Source organism: Anomaloglossus baeobatrachus, chromosome 3 (assembly GCF_048569485.1).
Source record: "Anomaloglossus baeobatrachus isolate aAnoBae1 chromosome 3, aAnoBae1.hap1, whole genome shotgun sequence".
In the NCBI taxonomy this organism is placed as follows: domain Eukaryota; kingdom Metazoa; phylum Chordata; class Amphibia; order Anura; family Aromobatidae; genus Anomaloglossus; species Anomaloglossus baeobatrachus.
The window spans coordinates 131,897,270-131,914,223 of NC_134355.1; the positions used below are offsets into that span (position 1 = coordinate 131,897,270).

General features: G+C 55.5%; 37 non-coding genes across 37 annotated transcripts; all 37 read right to left on the minus strand.

Moving 5' to 3' along the window:
* Positions 1–101: 101 nt before the first annotated feature.
* LOC142297701 (U5 spliceosomal RNA) lies at positions 102–217 on the minus strand. The gene has a single exon (XR_012751976.1). It is a non-coding gene; the product is annotated as a U5 spliceosomal RNA (small nuclear RNA).
* Positions 218–562: 345 nt separating this feature from the next.
* Positions 563–678, minus strand: LOC142298212 (U5 spliceosomal RNA). The gene has a single exon (XR_012752422.1). It is a non-coding gene; the product is annotated as a U5 spliceosomal RNA (small nuclear RNA).
* A 345-nt stretch (positions 679–1,023) lies between these two features.
* On the minus strand, positions 1,024–1,139 carry LOC142297862 (U5 spliceosomal RNA). The gene has a single exon (XR_012752128.1). It is a non-coding gene; the product is annotated as a U5 spliceosomal RNA (small nuclear RNA).
* Positions 1,140–1,484: 345 nt separating this feature from the next.
* LOC142297846 (U5 spliceosomal RNA) lies at positions 1,485–1,600 on the minus strand. Its single transcript, XR_012752113.1, has one exon. It is a non-coding gene; the product is annotated as a U5 spliceosomal RNA (small nuclear RNA).
* A 345-nt stretch (positions 1,601–1,945) lies between these two features.
* LOC142298213 (U5 spliceosomal RNA) lies at positions 1,946–2,061 on the minus strand. The gene has a single exon (XR_012752423.1). It is a non-coding gene; the product is annotated as a U5 spliceosomal RNA (small nuclear RNA).
* A 345-nt stretch (positions 2,062–2,406) lies between these two features.
* LOC142297593 (U5 spliceosomal RNA) lies at positions 2,407–2,522 on the minus strand. Its single transcript, XR_012751871.1, has one exon. It is a non-coding gene; the product is annotated as a U5 spliceosomal RNA (small nuclear RNA).
* Positions 2,523–2,867: 345 nt separating this feature from the next.
* LOC142297897 (U5 spliceosomal RNA) lies at positions 2,868–2,987 on the minus strand. The gene has a single exon (XR_012752162.1). It is a non-coding gene; the product is annotated as a U5 spliceosomal RNA (small nuclear RNA).
* A 345-nt stretch (positions 2,988–3,332) lies between these two features.
* LOC142297607 (U5 spliceosomal RNA) lies at positions 3,333–3,448 on the minus strand. Its single transcript, XR_012751885.1, has one exon. It is a non-coding gene; the product is annotated as a U5 spliceosomal RNA (small nuclear RNA).
* A 345-nt stretch (positions 3,449–3,793) lies between these two features.
* LOC142298214 (U5 spliceosomal RNA) lies at positions 3,794–3,909 on the minus strand. The gene has a single exon (XR_012752424.1). It is a non-coding gene; the product is annotated as a U5 spliceosomal RNA (small nuclear RNA).
* Positions 3,910–4,230: 321 nt separating this feature from the next.
* LOC142297645 (U5 spliceosomal RNA) lies at positions 4,231–4,346 on the minus strand. The gene has a single exon (XR_012751922.1). It is a non-coding gene; the product is annotated as a U5 spliceosomal RNA (small nuclear RNA).
* Positions 4,347–4,691: 345 nt separating this feature from the next.
* LOC142297703 (U5 spliceosomal RNA) lies at positions 4,692–4,807 on the minus strand. The gene has a single exon (XR_012751978.1). It is a non-coding gene; the product is annotated as a U5 spliceosomal RNA (small nuclear RNA).
* A 345-nt stretch (positions 4,808–5,152) lies between these two features.
* On the minus strand, positions 5,153–5,268 carry LOC142297646 (U5 spliceosomal RNA). The gene has a single exon (XR_012751923.1). It is a non-coding gene; the product is annotated as a U5 spliceosomal RNA (small nuclear RNA).
* A 345-nt stretch (positions 5,269–5,613) lies between these two features.
* On the minus strand, positions 5,614–5,729 carry LOC142297704 (U5 spliceosomal RNA). The gene has a single exon (XR_012751979.1). It is a non-coding gene; the product is annotated as a U5 spliceosomal RNA (small nuclear RNA).
* A 345-nt stretch (positions 5,730–6,074) lies between these two features.
* Positions 6,075–6,190, minus strand: LOC142298401 (U5 spliceosomal RNA). Its single transcript, XR_012752604.1, has one exon. It is a non-coding gene; the product is annotated as a U5 spliceosomal RNA (small nuclear RNA).
* Positions 6,191–6,535: 345 nt separating this feature from the next.
* On the minus strand, positions 6,536–6,651 carry LOC142297871 (U5 spliceosomal RNA). The gene has a single exon (XR_012752137.1). It is a non-coding gene; the product is annotated as a U5 spliceosomal RNA (small nuclear RNA).
* Positions 6,652–6,996: 345 nt separating this feature from the next.
* Positions 6,997–7,112, minus strand: LOC142297752 (U5 spliceosomal RNA). Its single transcript, XR_012752026.1, has one exon. It is a non-coding gene; the product is annotated as a U5 spliceosomal RNA (small nuclear RNA).
* Positions 7,113–7,457: 345 nt separating this feature from the next.
* Positions 7,458–7,573, minus strand: LOC142298215 (U5 spliceosomal RNA). The gene has a single exon (XR_012752425.1). It is a non-coding gene; the product is annotated as a U5 spliceosomal RNA (small nuclear RNA).
* Positions 7,574–7,918: 345 nt separating this feature from the next.
* Positions 7,919–8,034, minus strand: LOC142298216 (U5 spliceosomal RNA). Its single transcript, XR_012752426.1, has one exon. It is a non-coding gene; the product is annotated as a U5 spliceosomal RNA (small nuclear RNA).
* A 345-nt stretch (positions 8,035–8,379) lies between these two features.
* On the minus strand, positions 8,380–8,495 carry LOC142298218 (U5 spliceosomal RNA). The gene has a single exon (XR_012752429.1). It is a non-coding gene; the product is annotated as a U5 spliceosomal RNA (small nuclear RNA).
* A 345-nt stretch (positions 8,496–8,840) lies between these two features.
* On the minus strand, positions 8,841–8,956 carry LOC142298219 (U5 spliceosomal RNA). Its single transcript, XR_012752430.1, has one exon. It is a non-coding gene; the product is annotated as a U5 spliceosomal RNA (small nuclear RNA).
* Positions 8,957–9,301: 345 nt separating this feature from the next.
* Positions 9,302–9,417, minus strand: LOC142298220 (U5 spliceosomal RNA). Its single transcript, XR_012752431.1, has one exon. It is a non-coding gene; the product is annotated as a U5 spliceosomal RNA (small nuclear RNA).
* A 345-nt stretch (positions 9,418–9,762) lies between these two features.
* Positions 9,763–9,878, minus strand: LOC142297669 (U5 spliceosomal RNA). Its single transcript, XR_012751945.1, has one exon. It is a non-coding gene; the product is annotated as a U5 spliceosomal RNA (small nuclear RNA).
* A 345-nt stretch (positions 9,879–10,223) lies between these two features.
* Positions 10,224–10,339, minus strand: LOC142298221 (U5 spliceosomal RNA). Its single transcript, XR_012752432.1, has one exon. It is a non-coding gene; the product is annotated as a U5 spliceosomal RNA (small nuclear RNA).
* Positions 10,340–10,684: 345 nt separating this feature from the next.
* On the minus strand, positions 10,685–10,800 carry LOC142298223 (U5 spliceosomal RNA). Its single transcript, XR_012752433.1, has one exon. It is a non-coding gene; the product is annotated as a U5 spliceosomal RNA (small nuclear RNA).
* A 345-nt stretch (positions 10,801–11,145) lies between these two features.
* On the minus strand, positions 11,146–11,261 carry LOC142297757 (U5 spliceosomal RNA). Its single transcript, XR_012752031.1, has one exon. It is a non-coding gene; the product is annotated as a U5 spliceosomal RNA (small nuclear RNA).
* A 345-nt stretch (positions 11,262–11,606) lies between these two features.
* Positions 11,607–11,722, minus strand: LOC142297841 (U5 spliceosomal RNA). Its single transcript, XR_012752110.1, has one exon. It is a non-coding gene; the product is annotated as a U5 spliceosomal RNA (small nuclear RNA).
* Positions 11,723–12,067: 345 nt separating this feature from the next.
* LOC142297720 (U5 spliceosomal RNA) lies at positions 12,068–12,183 on the minus strand. Its single transcript, XR_012751994.1, has one exon. It is a non-coding gene; the product is annotated as a U5 spliceosomal RNA (small nuclear RNA).
* Positions 12,184–12,528: 345 nt separating this feature from the next.
* LOC142298224 (U5 spliceosomal RNA) lies at positions 12,529–12,644 on the minus strand. The gene has a single exon (XR_012752434.1). It is a non-coding gene; the product is annotated as a U5 spliceosomal RNA (small nuclear RNA).
* Positions 12,645–12,989: 345 nt separating this feature from the next.
* Positions 12,990–13,105, minus strand: LOC142298225 (U5 spliceosomal RNA). Its single transcript, XR_012752435.1, has one exon. It is a non-coding gene; the product is annotated as a U5 spliceosomal RNA (small nuclear RNA).
* A 345-nt stretch (positions 13,106–13,450) lies between these two features.
* LOC142298226 (U5 spliceosomal RNA) lies at positions 13,451–13,566 on the minus strand. Its single transcript, XR_012752436.1, has one exon. It is a non-coding gene; the product is annotated as a U5 spliceosomal RNA (small nuclear RNA).
* A 345-nt stretch (positions 13,567–13,911) lies between these two features.
* Positions 13,912–14,027, minus strand: LOC142298227 (U5 spliceosomal RNA). The gene has a single exon (XR_012752437.1). It is a non-coding gene; the product is annotated as a U5 spliceosomal RNA (small nuclear RNA).
* Positions 14,028–14,372: 345 nt separating this feature from the next.
* On the minus strand, positions 14,373–14,488 carry LOC142297670 (U5 spliceosomal RNA). The gene has a single exon (XR_012751946.1). It is a non-coding gene; the product is annotated as a U5 spliceosomal RNA (small nuclear RNA).
* Positions 14,489–14,833: 345 nt separating this feature from the next.
* Positions 14,834–14,949, minus strand: LOC142298228 (U5 spliceosomal RNA). The gene has a single exon (XR_012752438.1). It is a non-coding gene; the product is annotated as a U5 spliceosomal RNA (small nuclear RNA).
* A 345-nt stretch (positions 14,950–15,294) lies between these two features.
* Positions 15,295–15,410, minus strand: LOC142298230 (U5 spliceosomal RNA). The gene has a single exon (XR_012752440.1). It is a non-coding gene; the product is annotated as a U5 spliceosomal RNA (small nuclear RNA).
* A 345-nt stretch (positions 15,411–15,755) lies between these two features.
* LOC142298231 (U5 spliceosomal RNA) lies at positions 15,756–15,871 on the minus strand. The gene has a single exon (XR_012752441.1). It is a non-coding gene; the product is annotated as a U5 spliceosomal RNA (small nuclear RNA).
* A 345-nt stretch (positions 15,872–16,216) lies between these two features.
* On the minus strand, positions 16,217–16,332 carry LOC142298232 (U5 spliceosomal RNA). Its single transcript, XR_012752442.1, has one exon. It is a non-coding gene; the product is annotated as a U5 spliceosomal RNA (small nuclear RNA).
* A 345-nt stretch (positions 16,333–16,677) lies between these two features.
* On the minus strand, positions 16,678–16,793 carry LOC142297680 (U5 spliceosomal RNA). The gene has a single exon (XR_012751956.1). It is a non-coding gene; the product is annotated as a U5 spliceosomal RNA (small nuclear RNA).
* Between the last annotated feature and the right edge of the window lie 161 nt (positions 16,794–16,954).

Below are 16,954 nucleotides of genomic sequence, written 5' to 3' on the forward strand. Positions count from 1 at the left end.
ATATTCAAATGAGGACCGCCTCCCTCCCAGCAGCAGCCACAGGAGTCAGCCTCCCACTACAGCCACCTCCCGCTCATTCTGTCGTTCAACCCAAAGAAGGAAACCCCAGCAAGCTGGAGCATGCAATAATTGCCATAAAACTCAGTTTTGCTCCTCTCCACGGAAATCTTTAGTAAAAGGCGAAAGATTTTTACGTTCTGAAGAGAAACCAGAGTATATCAGGCAAGGGCCTCCTCCCGACCTAACACCCTGGCCGCAGCCCTCACTTGGCCCGGGGAGACCTCCTAGAAAAGGGGAGGCAGGGGGTTGATGATGGCTAAACCAAACGGTACCACACAGCCAGCCCGGCGAGAGGCCATCTTCCCCAGGCTGCTCCCTTCTCTGAGCCCTCCTTTCCACCAGAGGGTCACCCCTTCAAACGAGCTTCCTGCTCCCCAAAAAGCGGGCCGTCCATGGCCACAATATTCAAATGAGGACCGCCTCCCTCCCAGCAGCAGCCACAGGAGTCAGCCTCCCACTACAGCCACCTCCCGCTCATTCTGTCGTTCAACCCAAAGAAGGAAACCCCAGCAAGCTGGAGCATGCAAAAATTGCCATAAAACTCAGTTTTGCTCCTCTCCACGGAAATCTTTAGTAAAAGGCGAAAGATTTTTACGTTCTGAAGAGAAACCAGAGTATATCAGGCAAGGGCCTCCTCCCGACCTAACACCCTGGCCGCAGCCCTCACTTGGCCCGGGGAGACCTCCTAGAAAAGGGGAGGCAGGGGGTTGATGATGGCTAAACCAAACGGTACCACACAGCCAGCCCGGCGAGAGGCCATCTTCCCCAGGCTGCTCCCTTCTCTGAGCCCTCCTTTCCACCAGAGGGTCACCCCTTCAAACGAGCTTCCTGCTCCCCAAAAAGCGGGCCGTCCATGGCCACAATATTCAAATGAGGACCGCCTCCCTCCCAGCAGCAGCCACAGGAGTCAGCCTCCCACTACAGCCACCTCCCGCTCATTCTGTCGTTCAACCCAAAGAAGGAAACCCCAGCAAGCTGGAGCATGCAAAAATTGCCACCAAACTCAGTTTTGCTCCTCTCCACGGAAATCTTTAGTAAAAGGCGAAAGCTTTTTACGTTCTGAAGAGAAACCAGAGTACATCAGGCAAGGGCCTCCTCCCGACCTAACACCCTGGCCGCAGCCCTCACTTGGCCCGGGGAGACCTCCTAGAAAAGGGGAGGCAGGGGGTTGATGATGGCTAAACCAAACGGTACCACACAGCCAGCCCGGCGAGAGGCCATCTTCCCCAGGCTGCTCCCTTCTCTGAGCCCTCCTTTCCACCAGAGGGTCACCCCTTCAAACGAGCTTCCTGCTCCCCAAAAAGCGGGCCGTCCATGGCCACAATATTCAAATGAGGACCGCCTCCCTCCCAGCAGCAGCCACAGGAGTCAGCCTTCCACTACAGCCACCTCCCGCTCATTCTGTCGTTCAACCCAAAGAAGGAAACCCCAGCAAGCTGGAGCATGCAAAAATTGCCATCAAACTCAGTTTTGCTCCTCTCCACGGAAATCTTTAGTAAAAGGCGAAAGCTTTTTACGTTCTGAAGAGAAACCAGAGTATATCAGGCAAGGGCCTCCTCCCGACCTAACACCCTGGCCGCAGCCCTCACTTGGCCCGGGGAGACCTCCTAGAAAAGGGGAGGCAGGGGGTTGATGATGGCTAAACCAAACGGTACCACACAGCCAGCCCGGCGAGAGGCCATCTTCCCCAGGCTGCTCCCTTCTCTGAGCCCTCCTTTCCACCAGAGGGTCACCCCTTCAAACGAGCTTCCTGCTCCCCAAAAAACGGGCCGTCCATGGCCACAATATTCAAATGAGGACCGCCTCCCTCCCAGCAGCAGCCACAGGAGTCAGCCTCCCACTACAGCCACCTCCCGCTCATTCTGTCGTTCAACCCAAAGAAGGAAACCCCAGCAAGCTGGAGCATGCAAAAATTGCCATAAAACTCAGTTTTGCTCCTCTCCACGGAAATCTTTAGTAAAAGGCGAAAGATTTTTACGTTCTGAAGAGAAACCAGAGTATATCAGGCAAGGGCCTCCTCCCGACCTAACACCCTGGCCGCAGCCCTCACTTGGCCCGGGGAGACCTCCTAGAAAAGGGGAGGCAGGGGGTTGATGATGGCTAAACCAAATGGTACCACACAGCCAGCCCGGCGAGAGGCCATCTTCCCCAGGCTGCTCCCTTCTCTGAGCCCTCCTTTCCACCAGAGGGTCACCCCTTCAAACGAGCTTCCTGCTCCCCAAAAAGCGGGCCGTCCATGGCCACAATATTCAAATGAGGACCGCCTCCCTCCCAGCAGCAGCCACAGGAGTCAGCCTCCCACTACAGCCACCTCCCGCTCATTCTGTCGTTCAACCCAAAGAAGGAAACCCCAGCAAGCTGGAGCATGCAAAAATTGCCATAAAACTCAGTTTTGCTCCTCTCCACGGAAATCTTTAGTAAAAGGCGAAAGATTTTTACGTTCTGAAGAGAAACCAGAGTACATCAGGCAAGGGCCTCCTCCCGACCTAACACCCTGGCCGCAGCCCTCACTTGGCCCGGGGAGACCTCCTAGAAAAGGGGAGGCAGGGGGTTGATGATGGCTAAACCAAACGGTACCACACAGCCAGCCCGGCGAGAGGCCATCTTCCCCAGGCTGCTCCCTTCTCTGAGCCCTCCTTTCCACCAGAGGGTCACCCCTTCAAACGAGCTTCCTGCTCCCCAAAAAGCGGGCCGTCCATGGCCACAATATTCAAATGAGGACCGCCTCCCTCCCAGCAGCAGCCACAGGAGTCAGCCTCCCACTACAGCCACCTCCCGCTCATTCTGTCGTTCAACCCAAAGAAGGAAACCTCAGCAAGCTGGAGCATGCAAAAATTGCCATAAAACTCAGTTTTGCTCCTCCTTTTCAATGGAAATCTTTAGTAAAAGGCGAAAGATTTTTACGTTCTGAAGAGAAACCAGAGTATATCAGGCAAGGGCCTCCTCCCGACCTAACACCCTGGCCGCAGCCCTCACTTGGCCCGGGGAGACCTCCTAGAAAAGGGGAGGCAGGGGGTTGATGATGGCTAAACCAAACGGTACCACACAGCCAGCCCGGCGAGAGGCCATCTTCCCCAGGCTGCTCCCTTCTCTGAGCCCTCCTTTCCACCAGAGGGTCACCCCTTCAAACGAGCTTCCTGCTCCCCAAAAAGCGGGCCGTCCATGGCCACAATATTCAAATGAGGACCGCCTCCCTCCCAGCAGCAGCCACAGGAGTCAGCCTCCCACTACAGCCACCTCCCGCTCATTCTGTCGTTCAACCCAAAGAAGGAAACCCCAGCAAGCTGGAGCATGCAAAGATTGCCATAAAACTCAGTTTTGCTCCTCTCCACGGAAATCTTTAGTAAAAGGCGAAAGATTTTTACGTTCTGAAGAGAAACCAGAGTATATCAGGCAAGGGCCTCCTCCCGACCTAACACCCTGGCCGCAGCCCTCACTTGGCCCGGGGAGACCTCCTAGAAAAGGGGAGGCAGGGGGTTGATGATGGCTAAACCAAACGGTACCACACAGCCAGCCTGGCGAGAGGCCATCTTCCCCAGGCTGCTCCCTTCTCTGAGCCCTCCTTTCCACCAGAGGGTCACCCCTTCAAACGAGCTTCCTGCTCCCCAAAAAGCGGGCCGTCCATGGCCACAATATTCAAATGAGGACCGCCTCCCTCCCAGCAGCAGCCACAGGAGTCAGCCTCCCACTACAGCCACCTCCCGCTCATTCTGTCGTTCAACCCAAAGAAGGAAACCCCAGCAAGCTGGAGCATGCAAAAATTGCCATAAAACTCAGTTTTGCTCCTCTCCACGGAAATCTTTAGTAAAAGGCGAAAGATTTTTACGTTCTGAAGAGAAACCAGAGTATATCAGGCAAGGGCCGCAGCCCTCACTTGGCCCGGGGAGACCTCCTAGAAAAGGGGAGGCAGGGGGTTGATGATGGCTAAACCAAACGGTACCACACAGCCAGCCCGGCGAGAGGCCATCTTCCCCAGGCTGCTCCCTTCTCTGAGCCCTCCTTTCCACCAGAGGGTCACCCCTTCAAACGAGCTTCCTGCTCCCCAAAAAGCGGGCCGTCCATGGCCACAATATTCAAATGAGGACCGCCTCCCTCCCAGCAGCAGCCACAGGAGTCAGCCTCCCACTACAGCCACCTCCCGCTCATTCTGTCGTTCAACCCAAAGAAGGAAACCCCAGCAAGCTGGAGCATGCAAAAATTGCCATAAAACTCAGTTTTGCTCCTCTCCACGGAAATCTTTAGTAAAAGGCGAAAGATTTTTACATTCTGAAGAGAAACCAGAGTATATCAGGCAAGGGCCTCCTCCCGACCTAACACCCTGGCCGCAGCCCTCACTTGGCCCGGGGAGACCTCCTAGAAAAGGGGAGGCAGGGGGTTGATGATTGCTAAACCAAACGGTACCACACAGCCAGCCCGGCGAGAGGCCATCTTCCCCAGGCTGCTCCCTTCTCTGAGCCCTCCTTTCCACCAGAGGGTCACCCCTTCAAACGAGCTTCCTGCTCCCCAAAAAGCGGGCCGTCCATGGCCACAATATTCAAATGAGGACCGCCTCCCTCCCAGCAGCAGCCACAGGAGTCAGCCTCCCACTACAGCCACCTCCCGCTCATTCTGTCGTTCAACCCAAAGAAGGAAACCCCAGCAAGCTGGAGCATGCAATAATTGCCATAAAACTCAGTTTTGCTCCTCTCCACGGAAATCTTTAGTAAAAGGCGAAAGATTTTTACGTTCTGAAGAGAAACCAGAGTATATCAGGCAAGGGCCTCCTCCCGACCTAACACCCTGGCCGCAGCCCTCACTTGGCCCGGGGAGACCTCCTAGAAAAGGGGAGGCAGGGGGTTGATGATGGCTAAACCAAACGGTACCACACAGCCAGCCCGGCGAGAGGCCATCTTCCCCAGGCTGCTCCCTTCTCTGAGCCCTCCTTTCCACCAGAGGGTCACCCCTTCAAACGAGCTTCCTGCTCCCCAAAAAGCGGGCCGTCCATGGCCACAATATTCAAATGAGGTCCGCCTCCCTCCCAGCAGCAGCCACAGGAGTCAGCCTCCCACTACAGCCACCTCCCGCTCATTCTGTCGTTCAACCCAAAGAAGGAAACCCCAGCAAGCTGGAGCATGCAAAAATTGCCATAAAACTCAGTTTTGCTCCTCTCCACGGAAATCTTTAGTAAAAGGCGAAAGATTTTTACATTCTGAAGAGAAACCAGAGTATATCAGGCAAGGGCCTCCTCCCGACCTAACACCCTGGCCGCAGCCCTCACTTGGCCCGGGGAGACCTCCTAGAAAAGGGGAGGCAGGGGGTTGATGATGGCTAAACCAAACGGTACCACACAGCCAGCCCGGCGAGAGGCCATCTTCCCCAGGCTGCTCCCTTCTCTGAGCCCTCCTTTCCACCAGAGGGTCACCCCTTCAAACGAGCTTCCTGCTCCCCAAAAAGCTGGCCGTCCATGGCCACAATATTCAAATGAGGACCGCCTCCCTCCCAGCAGCAGCCACAGGAGTCAGCCTCCCACTACAGCCACCTCCCGCTCATTCTGTCGTTCAACCCAAAGAAGGAAACCCCAGCAAGCTGGAGCATGCAATAATTGCCATAAAACTCAGTTTTGCTCCTCTCCACGGAAATCTTTAGTAAAAGGCGAAAGATTTTTACGTTCTGAAGAGAAACCAGAGTATATCAGGCAAGGGCCTCCTCCCGACCTAACACCCTGGCCGCAGCCCTCACTTGGCCCGGGGAGACCTCCTAGAAAAGGGGAGGCAGGGGGTTGATGATGGCTAAACCAAACGGTACCACACAGCCAGCCCGGCGAGAGGCCATCTTCCCCAGGCTGCTCCCTTCTCTGAGCCCTCCTTTCCACCAGAGGGTCACCCCTTCAAACGAGCTTCCTGCTCCCCAAAAAGCGGGCCGTCCATGGCCACAATATTCAAATGAGGACCGCCTCCCTCCCAGCAGCAGCCACAGGAGTCAGCCTCCCACTACAGCCACCTCCCGCTCATTCTGTCGTTCAACCCAAAGAAGGAAACCCCAGAAAGCTGGAGCATGCAAAAATTGCCATAAAACTCAGTTTTGCTCCTCTCCACGGAAATCTTTAGTAAAAGGCGAAAGATTTTTACGTTCTGAAGAGAAACCAGAGTATATCAGGCAAGGGCCTCCTCCCGACCTAACACCCTGGCCGCAGCCCTCACTTGGCCCGGGGAGACCTCCTAGAAAAGGGGAGGCAGGGGGTTGATGATGGCTAAACCAAACGGTACCACACAGCCAGCCCGGCGAGAGGCCATCTTCCCCAGGCTGCTCCCTTCTCTGAGCCCTCCTTTCCACCAGAGGGTCACCCCTTCAAACGAGCTTCCTGCTCCCCAAAAAGCGAGCCGTCCATGGCCACAATATTCAAATGAGGACCGCCTCCCTCCCAGCAGCAGCCACAGGAGTCAGCCTCCCACTACAGCCACCTCCCGCTCATTCTGTCGTTCAACCCAAAGAAGGAAACCCCAGCAAGCTGGAGCATGCAAATAATGCCATATAACTCAGTTTTGCTCCTCTCCACAGAAATCTTTAGTAAAAGGCGAAAGATTTTTACATTCTGAAGAGAAACCAGAGTATATCAGGCAAGGGCCTCCTCCCGACCTAACACCCTGGCCGCAGCCCTCACTTGGCCCGGGGAGACCTCCTAGAAAAGGGGAGGCAGGGGGTTGATGATGGCTAAACCAAACGGTACCACACAGCCAGCCCGGCGAGAGGCCATCTTCCCCAGGCTGCTCCCTTCTCTGAGCCCTCCTTTCCACCAGAGGGTCACCCCTTCAAACGAGCTTCCTGCTCCCCAAAAAGCGGGCCGTCCATGGCCACAATATTCAAATGAGGACCGCCTCCCTCCCAGCAGCAGCCACAGGAGTCAGCCTCCCACTACAGCCACCTCCCGCTCATTCTGTCGTTCAACCCAAAGAAGGAAACCCCAGCAAGCTGGAGCATGCAAAAATTGCCATAAAACTCAGTTTTGCTCCTCTCCATGGAAATCTTTAGTAAAAGGCGAAAGATTTTTACGTTCTGAAGAGAAACCAGAGTATATCAGGCAAGGGCCTCCTCCCGACCTAACACCCTGGCCGCAGCCCTCACTTGGCCCGGGGAGACCTCCTAGAAAAGGGGAGGCAGGGGGTTGATGATGGCTAAACCAAACGGTACCACACAGCCAGCCCGGCGAGAGGCCATCTTCCCCAGGCTATTCCCTTCTCTGAGCCCTCCTTTCCACCAGAGGGTCACCCCTTCAAACGAGCTTCCTGCTCCCCAAAAAGCGGGCCGTCCATGGCCACAATATTCAAATGAGGACCGCCTCCCTCCCAGCAGCAGCCACAGGAGTTAGCCTCCCACTACAGCCACCTCCCGCTCATTCTGTCGTTCAACCCAAAGAAGGAAACCCCAGCAAGCTGGAGCATGCAAAAATTGCCATAAAACTCAGTTTTGCTCCTCTCCACGGAAATCTTTAGTAAAAGGCGAAAGATTTTTACGTTCTGAAGAGAAACCAGAGTATATCAGGCAAGGGCCTCCTCCCGACCTAACACCCTGGCCGCAGCCCTCACTTGGCCCGGGGAGACCTCCTAGAAAAGGGGAGGCAGGGGGTTGATGATGGCTAAACCAAACGGTACCACACAGCCAGCCCGGCGAGAGGCCATCTTCCCCAGGCTGCTCCCTTCTCTGAGCCCTCCTTTCCACCAGAGGGTCACCCCTTCAAACGAGCTTCCTGCTCCCCAAAAAGCGGGCCGTCCATGGCCACAATATTCAAATGAGGACCGCCTCCCTCCCAGCAGCAGCCACAGGAGTCAGCCTCCCACTACAGCCACCTCCCGCTCATTCTGTCGTTCAACCCAAAGAAGGAAACCCCAGCAAGCTGGAGCATGCAAAAATTGCCATAAAACTCAGTTTTGCTCCTCTCCACGGAAATCTTTAGTAAAAGGCGAAAGATTTTTACGTTCTGAAGAGAAACCAGAGTATATCAGGCAAGGGCCTCCTCCCGACCTAACACCCTGGCCGCAGCCCTCACTTGGCCCGGGGAGACCTCCTAGAAAAGGGGAGGCAGGGGGTTGATGATGGCTATACCAAACGGTACCACACAGCCAGCCCGGCGAGAGGCCATCTTCCCCAGGCTGCTCCCTTCTCTGAGCCCTCCTTTCCACCAGAGGGTCACCCCTTCAAACGAGCTTCCTGCTCCCCAAAAAGCGGGCCGTCCATGGCCACAATATTCAAATGAGGACCGCCTCCCTCCCAGCAGCAGCCACAGGAGTCAGCCTCCCACTACAGCCACCTCCCGCTCATTCTGTCGTTCAACCCAAAGAAGGAAACCCCAGCAAGCTGGAGCATGCAAAAATTGCCATAAAACTCAGTTTTGCTCCTCTCCACGGAAATCTTTAGTAAAAGGCGAAAGATTTTTACGTTCTGAAGAGAAACCAGAGTATATCAGGCAAGGGCCTTCTCCCGACCTAACACCCTGGCCGCAGCCCTCACTTGGCCCGGGGAGACCTCCTAGAAAAGGGGAGGCAGGGGGTTGATGATGGCTAAACCAAACGGTACCACACAGCCAGCCCGGCGAGAGGCCATCTTCCCCAGGCTATTCCCTTCTCTGAGCCCTCCTTTCCACCAGAGGGTCACCCCTTCAAACGAGCTTCCTGCTCCCCAAAAAGCGGGCCGTCCATGGCCACAATATTCAAATGAGGACCGCCTCCCTCCCAGCAGCAGCCACAGGAGTTAGCCTCCCACTACAGCCACCTCCCGCTCATTCTGTCGTTCAACCCAAAGAAGGAAACCCCAGCAAGCTGGAGCATGCAAAAATTGCCATAAAACTCAGTTTTGCTCCTCTCCACGGAAATCTTTAGTAAAAGGCGAAAGATTTTTACGTTCTGAAGAGAAACCAGAGTATATCAGGCAAGGGCCTCCTCCCGACCTAACACCCTGGCCGCAGCCCTCACTTGGCCCGGGGAGACCTCCTAGAAAAGGGGAGGCAGGGGGTTGATGATGGCTAAACCAAACGGTACCACACAGCCAGCCCGGCGAGAGGCCATCTTCCCCAGGCTGCTCCCTTCTCTGAGCCCTCCTTTCCACCAGAGGGTCACCCCTTCAAACGAGCTTCCTGCTCCCCAAAAAGCGGGCCGTCCATGGCCACAATATTCAAATGAGGACCGCCTCCCTCCCAGCAGCAGCCACAGGAGTCAGCCTCCCACTACAGCCACCTCCCGCTCATTCTGTCGTTCAACCCAAAGAAGGAAACCCCAGCAAGCTGGAGCATGCAAAAATTGCCATAAAACTCAGTTTTGCTCCTCTCCACGGAAATCTTTAGTAAAAGGCGAAAGATTTTTACGTTCTGAAGAGAAACCAGAGTATATCAGGCAAGGGCCTCCTCCCGACCTAACACCCTGGCCGCAGCCCTCACTTGGCCCGGGGAGACCTCCTAGAAAAGGGGAGGCAGGGGGTTGATGATGGCTAAACCAAACGGTACCACACAGCCAGCCCGGCGAGAGGCCATCTTCCCCAGGCTGCTCCCTTCTCTGAGCCCTCCTTTCCACCAGAGGGTCACCCCTTCAAACGAGCTTCCTGCTCCCCAAAAAGCGGGCCGTCCATGGCCACAATATTCAAATGAGGACCGCCTCCCTCCCAGCAGCAGCCACAGGAGTCAGCCTCCCACTACAGCCACCTCCCGCTCATTCTGTCGTTCAACCCAAAGAAGGAAACCCCAGCAAGCTGGAGCATACAATAATTGCCATAAAACTCAGTTTTGCTCCTCTCCACGGAAATCTTTAGTAAAAGGCGAAAGATTTTTACGTTCTGAAGAGAAACCAGAGTATATCAGGCAAGGGCCTCCTCCCGACCTAACACCCTGGCCGCAGCCCTCACTTGGCCCGGGGAGACCTCCTAGAAAAGGGGAGGCAGGGGGTTGATGATGGCTAAACCAAACGGTACCACACAGCCAGCCCGGCGAGAGGCCATCTTCCCCAGGCTGCTCCCTTCTCTGAGCCCTCCTTTCCACCAGAGGGTCACCCCTTCAAACGAGCTTCCTGCTCCCCAAAAAGTGGGCCGTCCATGGCCACAATATTCAAATGAGGACCGCCTCCCTCCCAGCAGCAGCCACAGGAGTCAGCCTCCCACTACAGCCACCTCCCGCTCATTCTGTCGTTCAACCCAAAGAAGGAAACCCCAGCAAGCTGGAGCATGCAAAAATTGCCATAAAACTCAGTTTTGCTCCTCTCCACGGAAATCTTTAGTAAAAGGCGAAAGATTTTTACGTTCTGAAGAGAAACCAGAGTATATCAGGCAAGGGCCTCCTCCCGACCTAACACCCTGGCCGCAGCCCTCACTTGGCCCGGGGAGACCTCCTAGAAAAGGGGAGGCAGGGGGTTGATGATGGCTAAACCAAACGGTACCACACAGCCAGCCCGGCGAGAGGCCATCTTCCCCAGGCTGCTCCCTTCTCTGAGCCCTCCTTTCCACCAGAGGGTCACCCCTTCAAACGAGCTTCCTGCTCCCCAAAAAGCGGGCCGTCCATGGCCACAATATTCAAATGAGGACCGCCTCCCTCCCAGCAGCAGCCACAGGAGTCAGCCTCCCACTACAGCCACCTCCCGCTCATTCTGTCGTTCAACCCAAAGAAGGAAACCCCAGCAAGCTGGAGCATGCAAAAATTGCCATAAAACTCAGTTTTGCTCCTCTCCACGGAAATCTTTAGTAAAAGGCGAAAGATTTTTACGTTCTGAAGAGAAACCAGAGTATATCAGGCAAGGGCCTCCTCCCGACCTAACACCCTGGCCGCAGCCCTCACTTGGCCCGGGGAGACCTCCTAGAAAAGGGGAGGCAGGGGGTTGATGATGGCTAAACCAAACGGTACCACACAGCCAGCCCGGCGAGAGGCCATCTTCCCCAGGCTGCTCCCTTCTCTAAACCCTCCTTTCCACCAGAGGGTCACCCCTTCAAACGAGCTTCCTGCTCCCCAAAAAGCGGGCCGTCCATGGCCACAATATTCAAATGAGGACCGCCTCCCTCCCAGCAGCAGCCACAGGAGTCAGCCTCCCACTACAGCCACCTCCCGCTCATTCTGTCGTTCAACCCAAAGAAGGAAACCCCAGCAAGCTGGAGCATGCAAAGATTGCCATAAAACTCAGTTTTGCTCCTCTCCACGGAAATCTTTAGTAAAAGGCGAAAGATTTTTACTTTCTGAAGAGAAACCAGAGTATATCAGGCAAGGGCCTCCTCCCGACCTAACACCCTGGCCGCAGCCCTCACTTGGCCCGGGGAGACCTCCTAGAAAAGGGGAGGCAGGGGGTTGATGATGGCTAAACCAAACGGTACCACACAGCCAGCCCGGCGAGAGGCCATCTTCCCCAGGCTGCTCCCTTCTCTGAGCCCTCCTTTCCACCAGAGGGTCACCCCTTCAAACGAGCTTCCTGCTCCCCAAAAAGCGAGCCGTCCATGGCCACAATATTCAAATGAGGACCGCCTCCCTCCCAGCAGCAGCCACAGGAGTCAGCCTCCCACTACAGCCACCTCCCGCTCATTCTGTCGTTCAACCCAAAGAAGGAAACCCCAGCAAGCTGGAGCATGCAAAAATTGCCATATAACTCAGTTTTGCTCCTCTCCACAGAAATCTTTAGTAAAAGGCGAAAGATTTTTACATTCTGAAGAGAAACCAGAGTATATCAGGCAAGGGCCTCCTCCCGACCTAACACCCTGGCCGCAGCCCTCACTTGGCCCGGGGAGACCTCCTAGAAAAGGGGAGGCAGGGGGTTGATGATGGCTAAACCAAACGGTACCACACAGCCAGCCCGGCGAGAGGCCATCTTCCCCAGGCTGCTCCCTTCTCTGAGCCCTCCTTTCCACCAGAGGGTCACCCCTTCAAACGAGCTTCCTGCTCCCCAAAAAGCGGGCCGTCCATGGCCACAATATTCAAATGAGGACCGCCTCCCTCCCAGCAGCAGCCACAGGAGTCAGCCTCCCACTACAGCCACCTCCCGCTCATTCTGTCGTTCAACCCAAAGAAGGAAACCCCAGCAAGCTGGAGCATGCGAAAATTGCCATAAAACTCAGTTTTGCTCCTCTCCACGGAAATCTTTAGTAAAAGGCGAAAGATTTTTACGTTCTGAAGAGAAACCAGAGTATATCAGGCAAGGGCCTCCTCCCGACCTAACACCCTGGCCGCAGCCCTCACTTGGCCCGGGGAGACCTCCTAGAAAAGGGGAGGCAGGGGGTTGATGATGGCTAAACCAAACGGTACCACACAGCCAGCCCGGCGAGAGGCCATCTTCCCCAGGCTGCTCCCTTCTCTGAGCCCTCCTTTCCACCAGAGGGTCACCCCTTCAAACGAGCTTCCTGCTCCCCAAAAAGCGGGCCGTCCATGGCCACAATATTCAAATGAGGACCGCCTCCCTCCCAGCAGCAGCCACAGGAGTCAGCCTCCCACTACAGCCACCTCCCGCTCATTCTGTCGTTCAACCCAAAGAAGGAAACCCCAGCAAGCTGGAGCATGCAAAAATTGCCATAAAACTCAGTTTTGCTCCTCTCCACGGAAATCTTTAGTAAAAGGCGAAAGATTTTTACGTTCTGAAGAGAAACCAGAGTATATCAGGCAAGGGCCTCCTCCCGACCTAACACCCTGGCCGCAGCCCTCACTTGGCCCGGGGAGACCTCCTAGAAAAGGGGAGGCAGGGGGTTGATGATGGCTAAACCAAACGGTACCACACAGCCAGCCCGGCGAGAGGCCATCTTCCCCAGGCTGCTCCCTTCTCTGAGCCCTCCTTTCCACCAGAGGGTCACCCCTTCAAACGAGCTTCCTGCTCCCCAAAAAGCGGGCCGTCCATGGCCACAATATTCAAATGAGGACCGCCTCCCTCCCAGCAGCAGCCACAGGAGTCAGCCTCCCACTACAGCCACCTCCCGCTCATTCTGTCGTTCAACCCAAAGAAGGAAACCCCAGCAAGCTGGAGCATGCAAAAATTGCCATAAAACTCAGTTTTGCTCCTCTCCACGGAAATCTTTAGTAAAAGGCGAAAGATTTTTACGTTCTGAAGAGAAACCAGAGTATATCAGGCAAGGGCCTTCTCCCGACCTAACACCCTGGCCGCAGCCCTCACTTGGCCCGGGGAGACCTCCTAGAAAAGGGGAGGCAGGGGGTTGATGATGGCTAAACCAAACGGTACCACACAGCCAGCCCGGCGAGAGGCCATCTTCCCCAGGCTATTCCCTTCTCTGAGCCCTCCTTTCCACCAGAGGGTCACCCCTTCAAACGAGCTTCCTGCTCCCCAAAAAGCGGGCCGTCCATGGCCACAATATTCAAATGAGGACCGCCTCCCTCCCAGCAGCAGCCACAGGAGTTAGCCTCCCACTACAGCCACCTCCCGCTCATTCTGTCGTTCAACCCAAAGAAGGAAACCCCAGCAAGCTGGAGCATGCAAAAATTGCCATAAAACTCAGTTTTGCTCCTCTCCACGGAAATCTTTAGTAAAAGGCGAAAGATTTTTACGTTCTGAAGAGAAACCAGAGTATATCAGGCAAGGGCCTCCTCCCGACCTAACACCCTGGCCGCAGCCCTCACTTGGCCCGGGGAGACCTCCTAGAAAAGGGGAGGCAGGGGGTTGATGATGGCTAAACCAAACGGTACCACACAGCCAGCCCGGCGAGAGGCCATCTTCCCCAGGCTGCTCCCTTCTCTGAGCCCTCCTTTCCACCAGAGGGTCACCCCTTCAAACGAGCTTCCTGCTCCCCAAAAAGCGGGCCGTCCATGGCCACAATATTCAAATGAGGACCGCCTCCCTCCCAGCAGCAGCCACAGGAGTCAGCCTCCCACTACAGCCACCTCCCGCTCATTCTGTCGTTCAACCCAAAGAAGGAAACCCCAGCAAGCTGGAGCATGCAAAAATTGCCATAAAACTCAGTTTTGCTCCTCTCCACGGAAATCTTTAGTAAAAGGCGAAAGATTTTTACGTTCTGAAGAGAAACCAGAGTATATCAGGCAAGGGCCTCCTCCCGACCTAACACCCTGGCCGCAGCCCTCACTTGGCCCGGGGAGACCTCCTAGAAAAGGGGAGGCAGGGGGTTGATGATGGCTAAACCAAACGGTACCACACAGCCAGCCCGGCGAGAGGCCATCTTCCCCAGGCTGCTCCCTTCTCTGAGCCCTCCTTTCCACCAGAGGGTCACCCCTTCAAACGAGCTTCCTGCTCCCCAAAAAGCGGGCCGTCCATGGCCACAATATTCAAATGAGGACCGCCTCCCTCCCAGCAGCAGCCACAGGAGTCAGCCTCCCACTACAGCCACCTCCCGCTCATTCTGTCGTTCAACCCAAAGAAGGAAACCCCAGCAAGCTGGAGCATACAATAATTGCCATAAAACTCAGTTTTGCTCCTCTCCACGGAAATCTTTAGTAAAAGGCGAAAGATTTTTACGTTCTGAAGAGAAACCAGAGTATATCAGGCAAGGGCCTCCTCCCGACCTAACACCCTGGCCGCAGCCCTCACTTGGCCCGGGGAGACCTCCTAGAAAAGGGGAGGCAGGGGGTTGATGATGGCTAAACCAAACGGTACCACACAGCCAGCCCGGCGAGAGGCCATCTTCCCCAGGCTGCTCCCTTCTCTGAGCCCTCCTTTCCACCAGAGGGTCACCCCTTCAAACGAGCTTCCTGCTCCCCAAAAAGTGGGCCGTCCATGGCCACAATATTCAAATGAGGACCGCCTCCCTCCCAGCAGCAGCCACAGGAGTCAGCCTCCCACTACAGCCACCTCCCGCTCATTCTGTCGTTCAACCCAAAGAAGGAAACCCCAGCAAGCTGGAGCATGCAAAAATTGCCATAAAACTCAGTTTTGCTCCTCTCCACGGAAATCTTTAGTAAAAGGCGAAAGATTTTTACGTTCTGAAGAGAAACCAGAGTATATCAGGCAAGGGCCTCCTCCCGACCTAACACCCTGGCCGCAGCCCTCACTTGGCCCGGGGAGACCTCCTAGAAAAGGGGAGGCAGGGGGTTGATGATGGCTAAACCAAACGGTACCACACAGCCAGCCCGGCGAGAGGCCATCTTCCCCAGGCTGCTCCCTTCTCTGAGCCCTCCTTTCCACCAGAGGGTCACCCCTTCAAACGAGCTTCCTGCTCCCCAAAAAGCGGGCCGTCCATGGCCACAATATTCAAATGAGGACCGCCTCCCTCCCAGCAGCAGCCACAGGAGTCAGCCTCCCACTACAGCCACCTCCCGCTCATTCTGTCGTTCAACCCAAAGAAGGAAACCCCAGCAAGCTGGAGCATGCAAAAATTGCCATAAAACTCAGTTTTGCTCCTCTCCACGGAAATCTTTAGTAAAAGGCGAAAGATTTTTACGTTCTGAAGAGAAACCAGAGTATATCAGGCAAGGGCCTCCTCCCGACCTAACACCCTGGCCGCAGCCCTCACTTGGCCCGGGGAGACCTCCTAGAAAAGGGGAGGCAGGGGGTTGATGATGGCTAAACCAAACGGTACCACACAGCCAGCCCGGCGAGAGGCCATCTTCCCCAGGCTGCTCCCTTCTCTGAGCCCTCCTTTCCACCAGAGGGTCACCCCTTCAAACGAGCTTCCTGCTCCCCAAAAAGTGGGCCGTCCATGGCCACAATATTCAAATGAGGACCGCCTCCCTCCCAGCAGCAGCCACAGGAGTCAGCCTCCCACTACAGCCACCTCCCGCTCATTCTGTCGTTCAACCCAAAGAAGGAAACCCCAGCAAGCTGGAGCATGCAAAAATTGCCATAAAACTCAGTTTTGCTCCTCTCCACGGAAATCTTTAGTAAAAGGCGAAAGATTTTTACGTTCTGAAGAGAAACCAGAGTATATCAGGCAAGGGCCTCCTCCCGACCTAACACCCTGGCCGCAGCCCTCACTTGGCCCGGGGAGACCTCCTAGAAAAGGGGAGGCAGGGGGTTGATGATGGCTAAACCAAACGGTACCACACAGCCAGCCCGGCGAGAGGCCATCTTCCCCAGGCTGCTCCCTTCTCTGAGCCCTCCTTTCCACCAGAGGGTCACCCCTTCAAACGAGCTTCCTGCTCCCCAAAAAGCGGGCCGTCCATGGCCACAATATTCAAATGAGGACCGCCTCCCTCCCAGCAGCAGCCACAGGAGTCAGCCTCCCACTACAGCCACCTCCCGCTCATTCTGTCGTTCAACCCAAAGAAGGAAACCCCAGCAAGCTGGAGCATGCAAAAATTGCCATAAAACTCAGTTTTGCTCCTCTCCACGGAAATCTTTAGTAAAAGGCGAAAGATTTTTACGTTCTGAAGAGAAACCAGAGTATATCAGGCAAGGGCCTCCTCCCGACCTAACACCCTGGCCGCAGCCCTCACTTGGCCCGGGGAGACCTCCTAGAAAAGGGGAGGCAGGGGGTTGATGATGGCTAAACCAAACGGTACCACAAAGCCAGCCCGGCGAGAGGCCATCTTCCCCAGGCTGCTCCCTTCTCTGAGCCCTCCTTTCCACCAGAGGGTCACCCCTTCAAACGAGCTTCCTGCTCCCCAAAAAGCGGGCCGTCCATGGCCACAATATTCAAATGAGGACCGCCTCCCTCCCAGCAGCAGCCACAGGAGTCAGCCTCCCACTACAGCCACCTCCCGCTCATTCTGTCGTTCAACCCAAAGAAGGAAACCCCAGCAAGCTGGAGCATGCAAAAATTGCCATATAACTCAGTTTTGCTCCTCTCCACGGAAATCTTTAGTAAAAGGCGAAAGATTTTTACATTCTGAAGAGAAACCAGAGTATATCAGGCAAGGGCCTCCTCCCGACCTAACACCCTGGCCGCAGCCCTCACTTGGCCCGGGGAGACCTCCTAGAAAAGGGGAGGCAGGGGGTTGATGATGGCTAAACCAAACGGTACCACACAGCCAGCCCGGCGAGAGGCCATCTTCCCCAGGCTGCTCCCT